Below are 20,223 nucleotides of genomic sequence, written 5' to 3' on the forward strand. Positions count from 1 at the left end.
GCCTGAGGATTCTGAGAGAAGCCACCTCGAGCATCAGAAATAAATTACATGCTTGATTGTAAATACCTCCTGGAAGTTCAGCAACTTCTTGGCAGACTTGCTGGTCTAGTCTTTGCTGTGCCATGGGAATAAAAATAAGGGTTTGCTCCCAGATGGGGACAAATCAATAAAGGGCAGAGGAGAGGTCAGGGTGAAAATTGCAGAAGACCAGAATGTTAGGAGGCATCAGGGCAGTGGCAAAGCCCCACATCACCTCCCCAGGAGCAGGAGCTCCACCCCCAACAGTGTTGAAGGAGAAGTACCCTGTGTCCTCTTGCAGTGAGGTGTCACCCTTGATATAATAGGCCACGTTCCCTCTTCCATGATAGCCATCAACTGTGGCATGGTCACCCTTGAGAAACCATAGAAATATTTTGGGGAAAAGAAAGCTCTTGAAAAGACTGTAATTCTTGCCAGTAGTGCAATTTATAATAATCAAAGGGGACAATTTAAATAGCCAACAAGAGGAGAAGGGTAAATCAGCTAAGTTATAGCCATCCAACAGACTATTATGCAATTGTTAAAAATAACAGAAATCTAGTCTACCCACCACCAGTCCCTCCCATCAGGAAGCCTGCACAAGCCTATTAGATAGCCTCATCCACCAGAGGGCAGACAGCAGAAGCAAGAAGAACTACAATCCTGCAGTCTGTGGAACAAAAACCACATTCACAGAAAGATAGACAAAATGAAAAGGCAGAGGGCTATGTACCAGATGAAGGAACAAGATAAAACCCCAGAAACACAACTAAATGAAGTGGAGATAGGCAACCTTCCAGAAAAAGAATTCAGAATAATGATAGTGAAGATGATCCAGGACCTCGGAATAAGAATGGAGGCAAAGATCGAGAAGATGCAAGAAATGTTTAACAAAGACCTAGAAGAATTAAAGAACAGAGATGACCAATACAATAACTGAAATGAAAACTACACTAGAAGGAATCAATAGCAGAATAACTGAGGCAGAAGAACGGAGAAGTGACCTGGAAGACAGAATGGTGGAATTCACTGCTGCGGAACAGACTAAAGAAAAAAGAATGAAAAGAAATGAAGACAGCCTAAGAGACCTCTGGGACAACATTAAACGCAACAACATTCGCATTATAGAGGTCCCAGAAGGAGAAGAGAGAGAGAAAGGACCCGAGAAAATATTTGAAGAGATTATAGTCGAAAACTTCCCTAACATGGGAAAGGAAATAGCCACCCAAGTCCAGGAAGTGCAGCGAGTCCCATATAGGATAAACCCAAGGAGAAACACGCTGAGACACATAGTAATCAGACTGGCAAAAATTAAAGACAAAGAAAAATTATTGAAAGCAGCAAGGGAAAAACGACAAATAACATAAAAGGGAACTCCCATAAGGTTAACAGCTGATTTCTCAGCAGAAACTCTACAAGCCAGAAGGGAGTGGCATGATATACTTAAAGTGATGAAAGGGAAGAACCTACTACCAAAATTACTCTACCCGGCAACGATCTCATTCAGACTCAATGGAGAAATCAAAAGCTTTACAGACAAGCAAAAGCTAAGAGAATTCAGCACCACCAAACCAGCTCTACAACAAATGCTAAAGGAACTTCTCTAAGTGGGAAACACAAGAGAAGAAAAGGACCTACAAAAACAAACCCAAAACAATTAAGAAAATGGTCATAGGAACATACATATAGATGATTACCTTAAACGTGAATGGATTAAAGGCTTCAACCAAAAGACACAGGATTGCTGAATGGATACATAAACAAGACCCATATATATGCTGTCTACAAGAGATCCACTTCAGACCTAGGGACACATACAGACTGAAAGTGAGGGGATGGAAAAAGATATTCCATGCAAATGGAAATCAAAAGAAAGCTGGAGTAGCAATACTCATATCAGATAAAATAGCCTTTAAAATAAAGAAGGTTATAAGAGACAAGGAAGGACACTACATAATGATCAAGGGATCAATCCAAGAAGAAGATATAACAATTATAAATACATATGCACCCAACATAGGAGCACCTCAATACATAAAGCAACTGCTAACTGCTGTAAAAGAGGAAATCGACAGTAACACAATAATAATGGGGGACTTTAACACCTCACTTACACCAATGGACAGATCATCCAAAATGAAAATAAATAAGGAAACAGAAGCTTTTAATGACACAATAGACCAGATAGATTTAATTGATATTTATAGGACATTCCATCCAAAAACAGCAGATTACACTTTCTTCTCAAGTGCGCACGGAACATTCCCCAGGATAGATCACATCTTGGGTCACAAATCAAGCCTCAGTAAATTTAAGAAAATTGGAATCATATCAAGCATCTTTTCTGACCACAACACTATGAGATTAGAAATGAATTACAGGGGAATAAATGTAAAAAACACAAACACATGGAGGCTAAACACTATGTTACTAAATAACCAAGAGATCACTGAAGAAATCAAAGAGGAAATCAAAAAATACCTAGAGACAAATGACAATGAAAACATGACAATCCAAAGCCTATGGGATGCAGAAAAAGCAGTTTAAGAGGGAAATTTATAGCTATACAAGCCTACCTCAAGAAACAAGAAAAATCTCAAATAAATAATCTAACCTTACACCTAAAGGAACTAGAGAAAGAAGAACAAACAAAACCCAAAGTTAGCAGAAGGAAAGAAATCATAAAGATCAGAGCAGAAATAAATGACATAGAAACAAAAAAAAGATATCAAAGATCAATAAAGTTAAAAGCTGGTTCTTTGAGAAGATAAACAAAATTGATAAGCCATTATCCAGACTCATCAAGAAAAAGAGAGAGAGGACTCAAATCAATAAAATTAGAAATGAAAAAGGAGAAGTTACTGCAGACACTGCAGAAATACAAAGCATCCTAAGAGACTATTACAAGCAACTCTATGCCAATAAAATGGACAACCTGGAAGAAACGGACAAATTCTTAGAAAGGTATAACCTTCCAAAACTGAACCAGGAAGAAATAGAAAATATGAACAGACCAAGCACAAGTAATGAAATTGAAACTGTGATTAAAAATCTTCCAACAAACAAAAGTCCAGGACCAGATTGCTTCACAGGCGAATTCTATCAAACATTTAGAGAAGAGCTAACACCCATCCTTCTCAAACTCTTCCAAAAAATTACAGAGGAAGGAACACTCCCAAACTCATTCTGTGAGGCCACCATCACCCTGATACCAAAACCAGACAAAGACACTACAAAAAAAGAAAATTACAGACCAATGTCACTGATGAATATAGATGCAAAAATCCTCAACAAAATACTAGCAAACAGAATCCAAGAACACATTAAAAGGATCATACACCATGATAAAGTGGGGTTTATCCCAGGGATGCAAGGATTCTTCAATATACGCAAATCAATCAATGTGATACACCATATTAACAAATGGAAGAAGAAAAACCATATGATCATCTCAATAGATGCAGAAAAAGCTTTTGAAAAAATTCAACACCCATTTATGATAAAAACTCTCCAGGAAGTAGGCATAGAGGGAACCTACCTCAACCTAATAAAGGCCATATATGACAAGTCCACAGCAAACATCATTCTCAATGGTGAAAAACTGAAAGCATTTCCTCTAAGATCAGGAACAAGACAAGGATGTCCACTCTCGCCGCTATTATTCAACATAGTTTTGGAAGTCCTAGCCATGGCAATCAGAGAAGAAAAAGAAATAAAAGGAATACAAATTGGAAAAGAAGAAGTAAAACTGTCACTGTTTGCAGATGACATGCTACTATACATAGAGAATCCTAAAGATGCTACCAGAAAACTACTAGAGCTAATCAATGACTTTGGTAAAGTTGCAGGATACAAAATTAATGCACAGAAGTCTCTTGCATTCCTATACTAATGATGAAAAATCTGAAAGAGAAATTAAGGATACACTCCCATTTACCATTGCAACAAAAAGAATAAAATACCTAGGAATAAACCTACCTAGGGAGACAAAAGACCTGTATGCAGAAACCTATAAGACATTGATGAAAGAAATTAAAGATGATACCAACAGATGGAGAGATATACCATGTTCCTGGATTGGAAGAATCAATATTGTGAAAATGACTATACTACCCAAAGCAATCTACAGATTCAATGCAATCCCTATCAAATTACCAATGGCATTTTTTTTACAGAACTAGAACAAAAAATCTTAAAATTTGTATGGAGACACAAAAGACCCCGAACAGCCAAAGCAGTCTTGAGGGAAATAAACGGAACTGGAGGAATCAGACTCCCTGACTTCAGACTATACTACAAAGCTATAGTAATCAAGACAATATGGTACTGGCACAAAAACAGAAACATAGATCAGTGGAACAAGATAGAAAGCCCAGAGGTAAACCTACGCACCTATGGTCAACTAATCTATGACAAAGGAGGCAAGGATATACAATGGAGAAAAGACAGTCTCTTCAGTAAGTGGTGCTGGGAAAACTGGACAGCTACATGTAAAAGAATGAAATTAGAACCCTCCCTAACACCATACACAAAAATAAACTCAAAATGGATTAGAGACCTAAATGTAAGACTAGACACTATAAACCTCTTAGAGGAAAACATAGGAAGAACACTCTTTGACATAAATCACAGCAAGATCTTTTTTGATCCACCTCCTATAGTAATGGAAATAAAAACAAAAATAAACAAATGGGACCTAATGAAACTTAAAAGCTTTTGCCCAGCAAAGGAAACCATAAACAAGACGAAAAGACAACACTCAGAATGGGAGAAAATATTTGCAAACGAATCAATGGACAAAGGATTAATCTCCAAAATATATAAACAGCTCATGCAGCTCGATGTTAAAAAAACAAACAACTCAATCCAAAAATGGGCAGAAGACCTAAATAGACATTTCTCCAAAGAAGATATACAGATGGCCAAGAAGCACATGAAAAGCTGCTCAACATCACTAATTATTAGAGAAATGCAAATCAAAACTACAATGAGGTATCAACTCACACCAGTTAGAATGGGCTTCATCAGAAAATCTACAAACAACAAATGCTGGAGAGGGTGTAGAGAAAAGGGAACCCTCTTGCACTGTTGGTGGGGATGTAAACTGATACAGCCACTATGGAGAACAGTATGGAGGTTCCTTAAAAAACTAAAAATAGAATTACCATATGATCCAGCAATCCCACTACTGGGCATATACCCAGAGAAAACCACAATTCAAAAAGACACATGCACCCGAATGTTCATTGCAGCACTATTTACAATAGCCAGGTCATGGAAGCAACCTAAATGCCCATCGACAGACGAATGGATTAAGAAGATGTGGTAGATATATACAATGGAATATTACTCAGACATAAAGAGGAATGAAATTGGGTCATTTGTTGAGATGTGGATGGATCTAGAGACTGTCATACAGAGTGAAGTAAGTCAGAAAGAGAAAAACAAATATCGTATATTAACGCATATGTGTGGAACCTAGAAAAATGGTACAGATAAACCGGTTTTCAGGGCAGAAATTGAGACACAGATGTAGAGAACAAACGTATGGACACCAAAGGGGTAAAACGGCAGGGGGTGTGGGTAGTGGTGTGATGAATTGGGCAATTGGGATTGACATGTATACACTGATGTGTATAAAATTGATGACTAATAAGAACCTGCTATATAAAAAAGAAAAATAACAGAAGTCTATTTGAAAGACAGGAGATGACTCTCACGAAACATCAAGCAGAAAAATCGGACCACAGGAGTTTGCACCATATGATGCCATTTTTGTGATGAAAAATGACTACGTGGGTAGAAAAAAAGACTGTGAGATTACTGACCAAAATGTTAAGGGTGGTAATCTCTGCATGAGGGCCTGGGTAGACTTTGACTTTCTTCTGTTTGTTTATTGGTACTTTCTGAGCTGCCATAATAAGTATGTGTTATAGATTTACATTGGAAGAAGTGAATGTTACTTTGCATGCTATTTTAACAATGGGGATGCTTTGGCTTTAAGCATGGGACTCAAGTGTCTTCCTGATGTTCCCACGTGCCCCTCCCTGGGGTCTGCTTGGCTGGCAAAAATTCCAGGAAATAAACAAACTGCAGCTTAAGGAGATCTGTTCAGGAACAAATGAGGAGGAGAGCCAAATTCTTCATCCAGTCCCTCAACCAGCTGTGTCTTTGAAAGAATAAAGATGCAAAGTTTTCAGAAAGGAAGGATGTGGGGATCTGGGGAGAGAAAATTGAGCAGAGAGGCAGTATGGAGTGTGGGGGGCTTGCTGACACAGGCTGGAGGGGGACTGGGGTTTTCCTTCTTAGTCAAAGGTACACCCTAAATTATAATATTGTTCTTTGGTATGAAGAATGGATATTTTCTCCATCTTAAGTCGGGTGCAGATAAAAGCATCTTTAGACAAGTTGGCTCTCTTAATTGACATATAATTTAAAATCGAAGTGAGAACAGTATGTTTGAAGCCTACTACTGAATCCTGATGACTTTGGAGTGAGCAACAGCTCTGTTCTCATGAAAGGGCAGCAGAGCCGCTGACAATGGCCATCCCAGTAAGTTTCAGGAACTGACCTGCCTTGGCCTGTGCTGGCATAGCCACTGTGAGCAGCCTGCCTCTGGCCAGACATGGCTGAATTTCTTCCTGCTACTCCCGGGAGCACAAAATGTGCCATGAGAACATATAATGAAGGAGATCTACCTGGTGTAATTAATTTCTAGTTCCTAGTTTGTTATTTTTTTTTTATATTGGGTCTTGGTCTCCTCAAAAAGGATACTTCCGGGGTAATTCATCTACTCATCCATCCACCCATCTACCTATTCATCTGTCCCTCATCCATTGCCTATTCATCTATCCATTCATCCATCCATTTATCCATTCATCCATCCTTCCACTCATCCACCCATCCACTCACCTTCCCACCCATCCAAATATTTATGGAGCATTTACTATGTGTCAGGTGTTATCCAAAATGGTTGCTGCCCCAAGAAGCCCAAAGTACAGAAGGAACAAAAGATAAGTAAGTTGCTAATCATCACAGAGCAGGGTACTCTCATTCATTATGTGGAATTTAAATAGGTGCAACCCCTGTGCAGGGCAGCATGGCAACATTAACACTGCAGATTCCTCTTGACCCAGCAATTCCACTTGTAGAAAGTTAACCTGCGGCTACTCATCCATGTACAAAATGACTCGTGTACTAGATTATTCATTTCAGCATTATTTGTAGTAACGAAAGTTTCCAAAGTTTCATCACCCAAATGACCAAGAGTAGGAGACCGATTAGACAAACGACAGTATATCTATATAAGAATTTATCACGTAGCTCTTTACTTACTGATACGGAAAGATTACTAAGATTCATTGTTAGGTTAAAGAATACACAACACTGTGCATATTAATATTTTGCCACATGTACTGAAAGAGAAAATAACATGTGTGTGTATAGCATTTGCCTGCAGGCCGTTTCAATGCACACAGAGGCTCTTTCTAGAGAATTAACACCTTGAGGTGACCCTCAACCAATAAGGGATTGGCTTTGGATAAATACCCCAGGTCCCTCACCCCTCGGTGGAGACAACTGAGAAACCTGGTCTACACTGCCTTCCAGAAGTCCCAGAGGGACTTAATTACCCATGGTGGTAACCTGCTTATTCACATACACTTGGATTTCCTCCCCTCTCTGTCTCACTTCCTCACTCTTTCATCATGCTGCCTAGGATAATCTCCCAAACAAACTGCTTACGCCCAAATATTTACCTTGAGGTCTGCTTTTGAGGAAACCCAAACTAAGACAATGTAATTGCTTACATAGAGGTTGAAAGTAGAACCACTGGGAGCCTCTGGGGAGGGGAACTGGGAGACTGAGGGCAGGAGTGTCAAAGGGAATTTTCATCATAGAACTTTTGATATGTCTTTAAATGTCTAATGTAATGCATTACCTATTGAAAAGTAATTTGCCAATGACATCAACTGATAAATGATACAATTAGGGAAGCACAAAGGACTCTGGGAGCACAGATAGGCCATGTAGAAAAACCCAAACTCAGCCAGTGAACATAAACAGTGAGGCATCGGCTCTGGAACCTGGCTACGCAGGCACAAATCCTGGCTCCACCACTTGCATGTTGTGTGACAGGCTGAGTTTCTTGAACTCTGTGCCTCGGTTTCCTGGTCTGTGCAAACTGAGATGATAATCATGGTACTTATTTCATAGGGTTGTTGTGAGGGTTAAGCACATTAAGGTTATGTGCCTTAGTCCTTTTGGGCTGCTATAACCAGTGTACCACAGACTGGAAGGCTTATAAACAGCAGAAATGTATTTCTCACGGTTCTGGAGTCTGGAAGTCTGAGATCTGGGTACCAGCACGGTTGGGTGAGGGTCCTCTTCCGGGTCGCAGACTTCTCTCTGTGTCCTCACATGGCAGAAGGGGCTATGGAGCTCTCTAGGATCTCTTTTATAAGTGGACTAATTCTATTCACCCTTATGACCTGATCACTTCCCCAAGGCCCCACCTCCTAAAACCATCACCTTTGGGGTTTAAGATTTCAGCATATAGAGTCTGAGGGGACACAAACATTCAGACCATAGCAATGTGTAAAGCACTAGTATAGCTCACTGACAGTGCTCCCTATGTGTTAGCTGTTTGTTGCATTCAGCTGTGTTGTTCGATCTTGGCCAAATCCATATTCCTCCCTGGGAACTTTTCATATTAGGTATTCTTCTCCCAGCAGCCACTCAAATTTCTTCATTCTGCACATTTTCTACTTCCAGGAGGAGAAAGCAAAGATCCCTTTGGAAACTTCTGGATGGGTTTGCACCATCATCAGAGCTGCATCATGGTTGGGGAGAGCCTCACAGATCCATCAAGGACAGTAAAAGTTCCAGGAACCAACCAGAAGCCAAGGTAAGTTGAGGAGAAGAACCCACATTTGGGCCCAAAATTTTACCAGGCAGCAGTTTTGAAAAGAAGCTAAGGATGTGCAGTGGAGAGAGAAATGCAATCGGCTTTGCTTTATGTCTTCTTACAGTTTTTATGTCTGCGTTGGAATTAGCTTCCTTTTTGCCTCTCTCTCACTTGAAGAGAACTAAACTCTGATAGTTAAGCTCAGAGTGAGCTGGACGGTCCACTATGTCACATAAGTACATTTCCAATTCTTGGTTCTGTTATTTAAAACAGTGCGATTATTGTACTCAGTAATATATTTCTTTGCTTGCCGGTGCCTCCTAGACCCTAAAGCAGAAAAAAATGCTTTAATAAACATTTGCATATTGCTTCCTTGAAGCTGGGAGACTAATCTTGGGGATTGTAGGAGTGGCTGGGGTTCGGGATGTTTTAATGAATTATTACCTAATATTTCTTTTCTTGTGACACATATGTGATTAGTATATGTCTGCTCACTGATTAACTTTATTTCCTAATTAAGTTTAGAATCAGCTGTCTTATGGTTATAGAAATAATTGTTTGATTAACGTGTGGGAATTTACATTTTCATTATGCTCCTGAATAACTTCTGTCCCAATTAGACGCAACACCCCATGCCGATCTGGGGCACCGGAATTGCAATTTTCACCCATTAAGGAATAACAGTTATATTGATTGGTGATAATTGGGTGCAGATAGTAAATACACATTAGCAAAATTTAAATTATATCCAACTGGTTCTTTCAATTTGCTTCTAGAGTAACAAAGTTATAGAGATGGCCACCCATGGTTTGGACAGAGTACGACCTCACACAATGGCCGATGCTCTTTTTGATCAGTAAGTTCCATGAAATTTCAAGAAGAGCTATAGAAATCAGCCATTGTCTGGTATTTGATATCTGAGCTTGCAAGTATCTCCTTGAAGTTCTCTCTAGGCACCTCACCTGCCTCACCCTAGTCCCCCCCGTTTCTCTGTCAAGAACACCCAATGGCTCCCCATTGTCTGCCATTCTAGGTTTAAACATGCTGGCTGGTGCCCAAGGATGTTCAAAATACAATTCCTTCCTATCCGTCCATTTATGGTGGGCTTTCTGATGTGAACAGAGACCCACTCAAGGTATCTCAGGAAACAAGCAGGATTCACTCTAAGGACATGTGTGGAAGCAGACCCAGGAAGCCCATGGAGGTAGGTAACTCAGGGCATTTCCACCTGTCTCCTTTTCTCTCTCTGTCTGGCTGTCTTTCTCTTTGTCTCTGCCTCTCCATCTCTACCTTCATCTCCAGTGTGCATCTCTCTCTCCTCCTTTACGCACTTCTATTCATAGTCTCCTATCTCACCACCAACCAGTTTCCCACCCTCCTCATTTTCCCCTCTCCCTCACAAGCAGCCTGCGCAGCCTTGGTTTTGCTCTGTTTCTGACTCAACTCCACCTTCAGCCCCTCACCATCGCCTTCAATCATCTATTTCTCTCATTTCCAAATCCTGAGGGAAGAATGTGGCCTTCGGACTTTGCCATGTGTCATTCACATTCCACTCTCGCATTATTTGCCATTGACCTACCAGTGGGCTAAATTTTACTTAATACATTAAACAACAACAAAAAAATTCCTTGTGAATTTTAGTATTTTGTATCATAAAGGAAACTTTTAATGAGTACCATAAATGGGGAGCGAGCATTTTCCTGATATACATTAAAATAAAAGCATAACAATTAAAAAAAATTTAAAGTCATATATCTGCCACCAGTTGTATATACATCCTATCCCTCTAGAAGCACTAGTTTAGCTCCTCATTCCTTTGAAGCTGCCACCACAGATGTTATTTGCCAGCAGCCTCAGGATTGGTAACCCTTAAGTCATGTGCCCATCTCTGTCCAATCAGCTGTGACTAGGGTGAGGGCGTGGTCATGTGATCTAGAACAAAGTCCTGTGGGTACCAGGCTTCCCTCAAGAGACCCAGTAGGCTGACTAAGCGATAAGTGACCCTCAAGGTACTTCTCGTGGTTAGGTTTCAAGCCAAATGCTCTACACACAAGATCACAGTTTGTCTTCACAGCAACTCCATGTGGAGGGCATTAGTAGCCCCGTTTCTCTGTCCTTCAAAACCTAGCAGGGAGGAATAAACCCTTAAGTGTCCAAGGGAAGCTCGACTCCAGGCCCTGGCAAGATGCGGCTCTGTTTGGGACCATTCACAGACAGTTCCATCGAGAGCTGCATCTCTTTGCCCTGGAAGCCAAATTCAGCTCCAATGGCCTCTGAAAATGGAACTCCTCCTCCCCAAATTCCTGAAAGGTGGAACTGCAGTCAGCCAGGCCATTAGCCGGCTGCCAGCGAGGCTTTTTGCTGAGCCCAGAGGAAAACCTTTTGGGGAGTGATGAAAATGGTAGGAGAACTGCCTCATGCAGAGAGAGGCCTCCATTCCTGATTGCTGATGATCACGCCGTCAGATTGTAGCAGACCGGGGTGCTGCAGAGAGGTGAGGCAGGAGGATGGCTCTGGCTGCAGAACTTGCTGTGTTCCCTCCATCTGCAGCTGGGCTGACCTCAGTGCAGCTCTCTGTCCATTGCATTTAATCCACCCCCACTCTGAGTGATACACTGAGGGCATTTCTTACCCACCTCTTGCTTCTCCCCACCTCAGCACAGTACCCAAATTTTTTTAAAAAGTGATGCTTTGTGAAAGGAGCTGAAAATACAGCACATTGTCTGCTTCAGAGGGAAGAACTGTAGCTAGGATGTGGGCTGCCGGTGGTGCCCTGAAACAGTGCCTGGTGTGTGCTAGGTCCTCCGTTATGATTTGCAAATGGATGGATGAGACAGAGTGGAAGGTGTGGCTGGACTGAGCAGAGTAGGGGTCCAAAATGGAACAAGAACCGCACTGAGTATCTTTTCTGATGGGATCAAAAATATCGGCTTCCCCTGAAGGAAACTGGAATCGTTTTTAGTTCCGGCAGAATTCTCTCTTGGAGACTTGGCCAAGAAATTTATTGTGTAACGTAGTTTTCTAAGAGGAAGAAACTCCTGCCTTCCTAAGTGTAGCTCACAGTGGTCCCCAGGCCACACTCCCCAAGGGGGCAGATGCTTGGCCCTGCCCAGTGTGGAGTGCAGGTTAGGGGGACAGGTTTTGAAGTCAGACTGCCTAGGCTTGACATGAGCTGACTGTGTGACCCTGGACCACATGGTCAGTGTAGACAGAGTATTGGAGATGGAGCAGTGGAGGGGTAGGAAAGAATGTTCTGTCCTGGCTTGAGTCTAGGCTTAGATCAATGCAGGTGAGGCTGGTGGGCAATTTCCTTACCTGTTAGAAATTACAGGATTGGAGTGAGTGGCAGATCTTAAGAGCAGCACAGTCCAGTAGAAATATTTTACAAGCCACAACTGTAACCTTAAATTTTCTCGTAGCCATATTAAAAATGAGAGAGAGAGAGAGAAGAAGAAGAAGAAATAGGTGAGATTAATTTCAATAATATATGTAACTCAATATATCAAAAGCATTATATATTCAATATGTAATCAACATAAAAGATTATTAGTGTAATATTTTACATTCTTCCTTTTCTACTGAGTCTTCAAAATCGGGTGTGCATTTTACATCTTACAGCACATCTCAGTTTGGACTGGCTACATTTCAAGTATCATTAGTCACATGTGGCCAGAGGCCACTGTACTGGGCAGCACAACTGCAGGGCTTCTCAGGTCTTGTATTTAGATTGTGGGATTTTAAGGTGGACTGTGTTTTTATTGCAGCAAGAGGGATAGAGGTCAAACACAGGAGAGGTTCGTGTGTGTGGAGGGGTGCAGACTGGGGCGCTGAGGGAGGCTGTGGAATCACTAAGCCACTGGATTCCGACAGAGCTGGGTTCAAATCCTGGTTCTGCCACTTACTGGCTGAGAGTCCTTGGACAAGCCACTTTATCCTTCTAAGCCTGAATTTCCTCATGTGTAAGTTAGTTATGACGTTAGGGGAGTCATGCAGATTAAATAAGATAATATATGTAAAGCACTTAGCTCAGTACATGGCATAGTTTACATACTTAATTATGACAGATATTATTATTCCATTGTGGCAAAATTAAAACCAAAATCACATGCATTGGAGAAAAATGGGGGGTTTTCCCCTTTTTCTCTCTGTAGGGCAAGAGTTGTCTAAAGGTTCTAGCCTTTAGAAAAGAATGGAAAATTTGTGGTACTAGACCCTTATTCCCCATCATATGTCGTGACAGACATCACTAATCAATCATAGCTTCTGGCCATCTGAGTCCTGATTAAACCTCAGGAGCCTTCTCAACACAGACAGTTGCTACCCATCAATCTCAACCAGCAAGCAGATGAAATGTATGTGCCCTCCCTGCCTTAGCTCATTAGCATTGTGTGATAGAAGGCAGATGTCAGAGCCCCAGGAGGCATTACTAAAAAATGACCAAAAACAGGGGAAAGAGAGAAAGAATGAGAGCATGAGAAGAGGTTAGCAGGGGCTTAAAGTGGCTGGTCAGAGATGGGACTTTTTCCTGTCTGAGTGTTTCTTCTGTCTTGGAGTCAGGGTATCTGAGCCTAAACATTGTTCCTCTCTGAATCCTGCATTGGCTGGAGCCTTGGGTACCAGAAGTCTCTCTGGAGTGCCTTCCAGGGCCATGCCTCTGAGCTGGGGTCGAACCCTGGCTATTTCATCCAGGGAAGCGAGTTCAGTTAGAATTCCAAGGGCCCAATTTATCTTGTGCTGAGCTGCCAGCTGGTAATGAATGGCCGGCTGTTTCACCAACAGCCCTGCTTCCCAATCGTCACTCTTGTTCAGCCCCTTGGGCACCAAGGGTCTCACATGGGAGTGTGCTAGATCCAGCCCATCCATCCCCCGCCGAGGGAGGGAACATCTCCCTGCACCAGCCCCGGGGCTTCTCTCACAAAGATGAGAGAATGAGAGCCAAGTTGACACTCCTTCCCCCAGGAGACGATGCAGCAGAACCAAGAGGAGGTTTAAGACAAATGCAAAGAAAACAGGTCTATCCATCTTTCCTTCCTTTCTTTATTCATTCAACAAATATTTGCAGGGGCCCAGAGCAGTTTCTTAGGACCTGGAGAGGAGGTTGTAAAGATGGATCAGGCCTGGTTTCTGCCCTCAGAGCGTACAGGACACAGGGGAGGCTATGGCAAGTCTGTCAATAACTCGATAAATGTAATGACACCTAAGGGAGGTCACATCACGTCACTGCTGGAAATCCTACAAAGCCTTCTTGAGGTCTTTGAATAAAATTCTATCTCCTGACCTTGGCTTATAAGGCCTGATATATTGGGCCCCGCCTACCTCTTGGACCTCACCTTGACCTGCTGCCCTGTGCCTGTTGCCTACTCTGTTCCAGCTACAATGGCCAAAAGGTCCCGAGTCCCTCCACAGTTCCTGCTCCAGGGCCTTTGCACAGCCATTCCTCCTGCCTGCAGTGCCCGCCCCTGACCTCCTCTTTGTTGGCTTCTTCTTTCCATTCAAGTCTCAGCCCTATGGCCCCTTCCCAGAGCAGCCCTCTCTGACCCCCACTGACAGTTGCATAGAGGCAAGTGATGCCAAACTAGTCTCTCTGTTTCCAGAGTCCATGTTTTGCTTGTTCTTGGTAGTGTTTCTTTTATTCACTATTTGGAACCTGGCTTGCTGACTTTGCTACTTGCTAGCTGTGTGACCTTAAGCAAGTCACTACAGCTCTCTGAGCTGCAGTTTTGTCATCTGCAAAATGGGGCTAATAATACTACCTAACTTAGAGACTTACTGTAAGGATGAAATGAGATAGTACAGGCAAAGGGCACAATGCTCGGCACATGGAAAGGACTCAGTAAATATTAGCTACTCTTATGAGTCTGTCTGTGGAACTAATTGGGAATGAATATGACTCTTGTTCACAGAGTGGGGAGTGCTCAACTGGCCTGTCTTGTTAGTCTCTTTGACAACCACCCTGCAACTGGAATTTTTCTCTTCTGCCCTTCAAATGCATCTAATCTGAGGATTCCCTCCAGCCTCCTGCTGGCTGCAAAAATCCAACAGGAATCTGCTTCTGCAGGGGCTGGCTTCCCATCTGGCTCTAATCACCCGCCTGCCACCCAAAGCATGAGCACCTCACAAATTAGGGAAATCAGAGGCAGCCACTTCAGGCAGTGCACAGGCAGCAGGATGCCAAGTGGTGGCAGAACCACTTGCTGAAGCTGAAATTAACAAGCTTCTTGGGTTGAATGTTTTAATTAAAAAAATGCTAGAGAATTATTTCCTTAATTCAGAGACTTCTTCTTAGTAATCACTTTCCCCTGCTTTGCCCTGAACTATCTACAGCTCATTTAATGGATGGTCTCAGCAGCCTGAGTTGCATAGGACCCGTAGCTGGAATTTCAGGTTGTCAGATGGAGTGGGTGCTCTTCAAGACTCCATTCTGGGGTCCCAGACCTCTTCATGCTGCGTGTTTCCTTTGGCCCACTGAATTAGGTGAATGGCTTAGTTGACTCCAGCTGCCATTACAGAATACCTTAGACTGGTGGCTGAAACAACAGAAATTTGTTTCCTCACAGTTCTGGAGGCTGGAAGTCCAAGATCAAAGTGCTGGTAAGTCTTTTCTTTTCTGAGGTCTCCCCCCCTTGACTTGCGGATGGACATCTTCTGGCGGGGTCCTTACATGGTCATGCCTTGGTCTGTGTTGTCTGTGTCCTAACCTGTTCTTATAAGGACACCAGTCATATTGGATTAGGGCCCACCCGAGTGACCTCATTTTTTGCCTTAATCGCCTCTTTAAAGGCCTTATCTCCAGAAATTCCCTGGCGGTCCAGTGGTTAGGACTCCATGCTTTCACTGCCGAGGGAGTGGGTTCAATTCTTGGTTGGGAAACTAAGATCCCACAAGGCACACAGTGTGGCCAAAAAAAAAAAAAAAAAAAGACCTTACCTCCAAATGCAGTCACATTCGGAGGTACTGGGGGTCAGGACGTCAACATAGGAATTTGAGGGGGACACAATTCAGCCCATAACAGCGGTCTTTCTTTTTGCTTCCACAGCACCCCCTGGCCATACCTTCTTCTAGTTCAGAAATGATCACACTCTACTGTGATGGCCTGGATAGTTCTCTTTCTCTCTAAATTGTACATTTGTGAGGGCAGGATCCCATTTTTTTCCCCCACTGGGGTATCCCCACAATACTTAGGGCACTGCTTGTACACAGTAGATACTCAACAAATATTTATAAAGCCCGTGAATGTATTTGCCATCTTGGCCAGGCTTAGAATTAAGTGAGGGGAAAAAGAAGGAGGACCCACCCATATACTCAGTTTGAGGCTGACCTGTGGCTGGGTCTGGTGGGATGCTGCCGCGTGGCTATGCCACCACACCCAGTTTCTCCTTTGAGGCATCATCTGTAGGTTTTTTTCTCTTCTTCAGCTGGTCACCCCACCCTCCTCATTCTACCGTCTCATCAGCTAGACCAGTGTGGTGAATATATCCAACAATACCCACCCACTCTGCTGCAGGTGGCCGACCCAGCTTTCTCCAACTGTAAACATCCTAGACAGATCAATAAAGGTCCCTTTCTTAGTGGCTGGGGAAGAAAAAAAAAGGGGGAGCAGTTAATCTTGTCTGGGGTGAGTCATCCTGCTTTAAAGGTTAGGGTGAAAGTGAGGACATCTATATTGTTTCATGTCCAACGTTGGCAAATCAAGTGATATTTTCTTAATGACTTTGCGTGAACATTTCAGAAATGACTACTTTTTTTCCCTCATTGATCTTCTTGCCAGCTGCCGTCACCCTTTAATTGTAAGTCTCCTGCCCCCTCCCTGCTCCTGGTCTCTCTGACAAATAGATAATAATGATCTGTAAACAAACATGTACGTGCACCAGGGGAGCAACTCTTGAAAAGAACTCAGCATGGCAGGCAGAGCAGAAAAGCGTTGAAGCCACTCAGACCCCAAATAGAATCATGGCTCTGCACTTTCTAGAACAGTGCCATCCGATAGAGCATTTGGTGGGGATGGGAATGTTACATATCTGTGCTGTCCAGTATGGTAGCCACTAGCCACATGCGGCAACTGAGCACTTGAAATGTGGTTAGTGCTACTGAGGATCTGGATTTTTAATTTATTTTAATTTATTTAAATCTAAATAGTGACAGGTAGCAAGCAGCAAGTGTCGCGATCAGTGCAATTTTAGAGGCCAGTCATGTCACTTCTCTGAGCCTCTACTTGCTCCCCTATAAAATGGAAATAATAATCTCTATTGCGTGAGTACAACACTAGCTGCTTTAACTAGCAGGCTCCGTGGCACAGTGGCTCCAAAACAACAGACATTTACTTCTTGCCTGTGTAATAGTCTAGGGCAAGTCTCTTCCAAGGGACATTCAGGAATTCAGGATGATGGGCTCTGCGACCTCCCACACATAGTCACTCCAGTTATCCCAGCACAGTCAGCAAAAGGGGGAAAATAGCAGAATTTCAAGGCTAAGGATTTTATCGTAAGCAATTAAAGCAGGAGTTGTAACATCATTTCCACTCTCCTGACTTTTACTAAAAACTCACTCGCATTGCCAAGCATAACTGCAAGAGGAGCTGAGAAATTTAGTCTCTAGCTAGGCAGCTATGTCCCAACTAAAACTCTCTTGCTATGGGATAAGGAAAGAACACATTTTGGAGGACAGATAACTGCATCCATCGCGCCCACTTTGCAGGGATGTTGTAAGGGTTAAATGATATTAGGTACGTAACACAGTACTTGTGTATCAGTCAGCTTTTGCTATGAAAGGAAACAACCTTTACACTTAGTGTCTTAGGACAACACTTATATCCTAGAACCACCAATTTAGATCACAATTTGGGCTGGGTTCACTTGAGTGTTTCTAGTCTCAGCTGATCTCAGCTTATTCATGTCATTTCAGTCCATTGCTGGGTGGTTTGGATTGATGGGGGAACTGGCTGATCTAGGATGGTCCCAGCTGGACTATCTTGTCTCTGCTTTACTTAAATTCTTATCCTGCAGTTGGTTAATGGCAGGATTCCAAGATAGTGAGGGAACATGCCCAAGGCCTTTTGGGGCTTAGGATTGGAACTGACACCCAGTCATTTCTGCCACGTCTTGTTGAACAAGATGTGTTGAAAAGTCACAAGGCCAATCAAAATTCAGGGGCAGGAAAATACACTCTGTCTCTTGATTGGAGGAGATGCCAAGTCGTATTGCCAAGGGTTATAGATACAGAGAGGGAAATAATTAGAGCCACTTTTTGGGCAAACAGTCTACCATAATTTGGCACACAGTCCATTCAACACATGATGATATAATATAATAATATTATTAACCCATGAAGGCAAGTGTATTTTTCTATATTCTCCATTCATTTATTCATTAAAAAAATTATTGAATATTTACTATGGGTCCTGCTCTGTGCTAAAGATAGTAGCTGGCTTTTGTGTGTTGGGCATTGAACTGCTACCAAGAAGTCAAGTTAATTTTTCTTTTTAACATCTTTATTGGAGTATGATTGCTTTACAGTGTTGTGTTAGTTTCTGCTGTATAACAAAGTGAGTCAACTATATGCATACGTATATCCCCATATCCCTCCCTCTTGCGTCTCCCTCCCACCCTCCTTATTCCACCCCTCTAGGTGGTCGCAAAGCACCGAGCTGATCTCCCTGTGCCATGCAGCTGCTTCCCACTAGCTATCTATTTTACATTTGGTAGTGTATATATGTCAATGCTACTCTCTTACATCGTCCCAGCTTACCCTTCCCACTCTCTGTGTCCTTAAGTCCATTCTCTTAATTTTTGTATCATAAAAAGAGAACAAATAAACTTCAGAATAGATGCTGGTTCTCCACCTCTCAGCCCTTGACTGGTACCCAGCATTCTCTTGTCATTTTCCCGGTACCTTTGATGAAAAGGTGCCTTGTTAACTGTGACCCCCGCTGTTTTGACTATGGTGTGGTCATCTCTCTGAGCCTGGGTGAATTATCAATGAGGTTTGTAACCGCTTGTGGTTTTGTCTGCCGGAGGGAAGCACTTTGAGATGAACCTGGATGGATCCAGCAGAAACTGACAGAAGCCTTTGGGAAGAGAGAATAAACAGCCCACTGATTGAGAGGGCTATAAAAGGAATCCTTCTTGCTTCTGCGTAAAATGACTTGTCTTGCCTGCAAGATGAATCAGAAGCATAAAGGGTGATGAGTGAGAGTGATTTCCAAAGCACTGGGAAATATCGTGGGCTCCACAGCGAAGTCACATCTGGTGACTGCAAGATACATCTTGTGCCCAATGATATCCATCTCTGTCTCTCCCCAGGTACCTGTAGCCTTGCTCCCACTATCTTGCTATCAAAAATGCAAAGCATTCCTTTGCAGCTGAAAACCTTGTTGGGGACATGCTCTCTGGACCTGACAACTCCCAAACAAAAATAAAATGCAAATTGAAGACTGAAATGCCCAAGATAGGGGATCCTAGAAAGATAAGCACTACCGGCTCTTGTCCCCTCCTGCCTTGCCTCTCTCTTGCTTTGAGCATCAGTGACTTATAAAAGAAGCAGACGGGGACCATTTGCACCAGAAAAAAAACCTCCTTGGGAAGTTTGCTCCCCGCAACATTTTGTTATGAAAAGTTTCAAACATATAGCAAAGCTGAAAGAATTTTTATTTATTTATTTATTAGCTTTATCACTTATCTGTCAATCAACCAGCCTTCTTTTTTTTTTTTAATTTATTTATTATTTATTTATTATTTATTTTTGGCTGTATTGGGTCTTCGTTTCAGTGCGAGGGCCCTCTCTAGTTGTGGCAAGCGGGGGCCACTCTTCATCGCAATGCGTGGGCCTCTCACTATCGCGGCCTCTCTTGTTGTGGAGCACAGGCTCCAGACGCGCAGGCTCAGTAGTTGTGGCTCACGGGCCTAGTTGCTCCGCGGCATGTGGGATCTTCCCAGACCAGGGCTCGAACCCGTGTCCCCTGCATTAGCAGGCAGATTCTCAACCACTGCGCCACCAGGGAAGCCCCAGCCTTCTAATTTTTCTGATATATTTCAAACTAAATTGTGGTCATCAGCATACTTTGGCAGGGGATTTTTAAGACCACGAATGTCAGGAACCCACACCCAGGTCCTTGAATCACTATCCAGGAGATCTGCATTTTAAATAAATTTAACCCCATTTTGCTAGAGAGAAAACTGAAGCTCAGAGCTGGGTGACGGGACCTGTCCAAGACCCCATAGCAAGTAAGTGCTGAAGCTGGGATTAAAACTCACTCAGGGCCTTTTATACTCTGAGCCTGTGCTCTGCCCTTTCTGGTACAGAGG

The 20,223-nt window shown here is 42.7% G+C and overlaps 1 protein-coding gene across 1 annotated transcript in view; it reads left to right on the plus strand.

Moving 5' to 3' along the window:
• WSCD2 (WSC domain containing 2) overlaps positions 1-20,223 on the plus strand; it is a 246,209-nt gene that overhangs the window by 73,321 nt on the left and 152,665 nt on the right. Inside the window, exon 4 of the mRNA XM_082417490.1 lies at positions 8,791-10,127. The gene's annotated coding sequence lies outside the window, so the exon portion shown is untranslated. The remainder of the gene's footprint in view (positions 1-8,790; positions 10,128-20,223) is intronic.

This window comes from Balaenoptera physalus (assembly GCF_965194825.1).
Source record: "Balaenoptera physalus genome assembly, chromosome: 12".
In the NCBI taxonomy this organism is placed as follows: domain Eukaryota; kingdom Metazoa; phylum Chordata; class Mammalia; order Artiodactyla; family Balaenopteridae; genus Balaenoptera; species Balaenoptera physalus.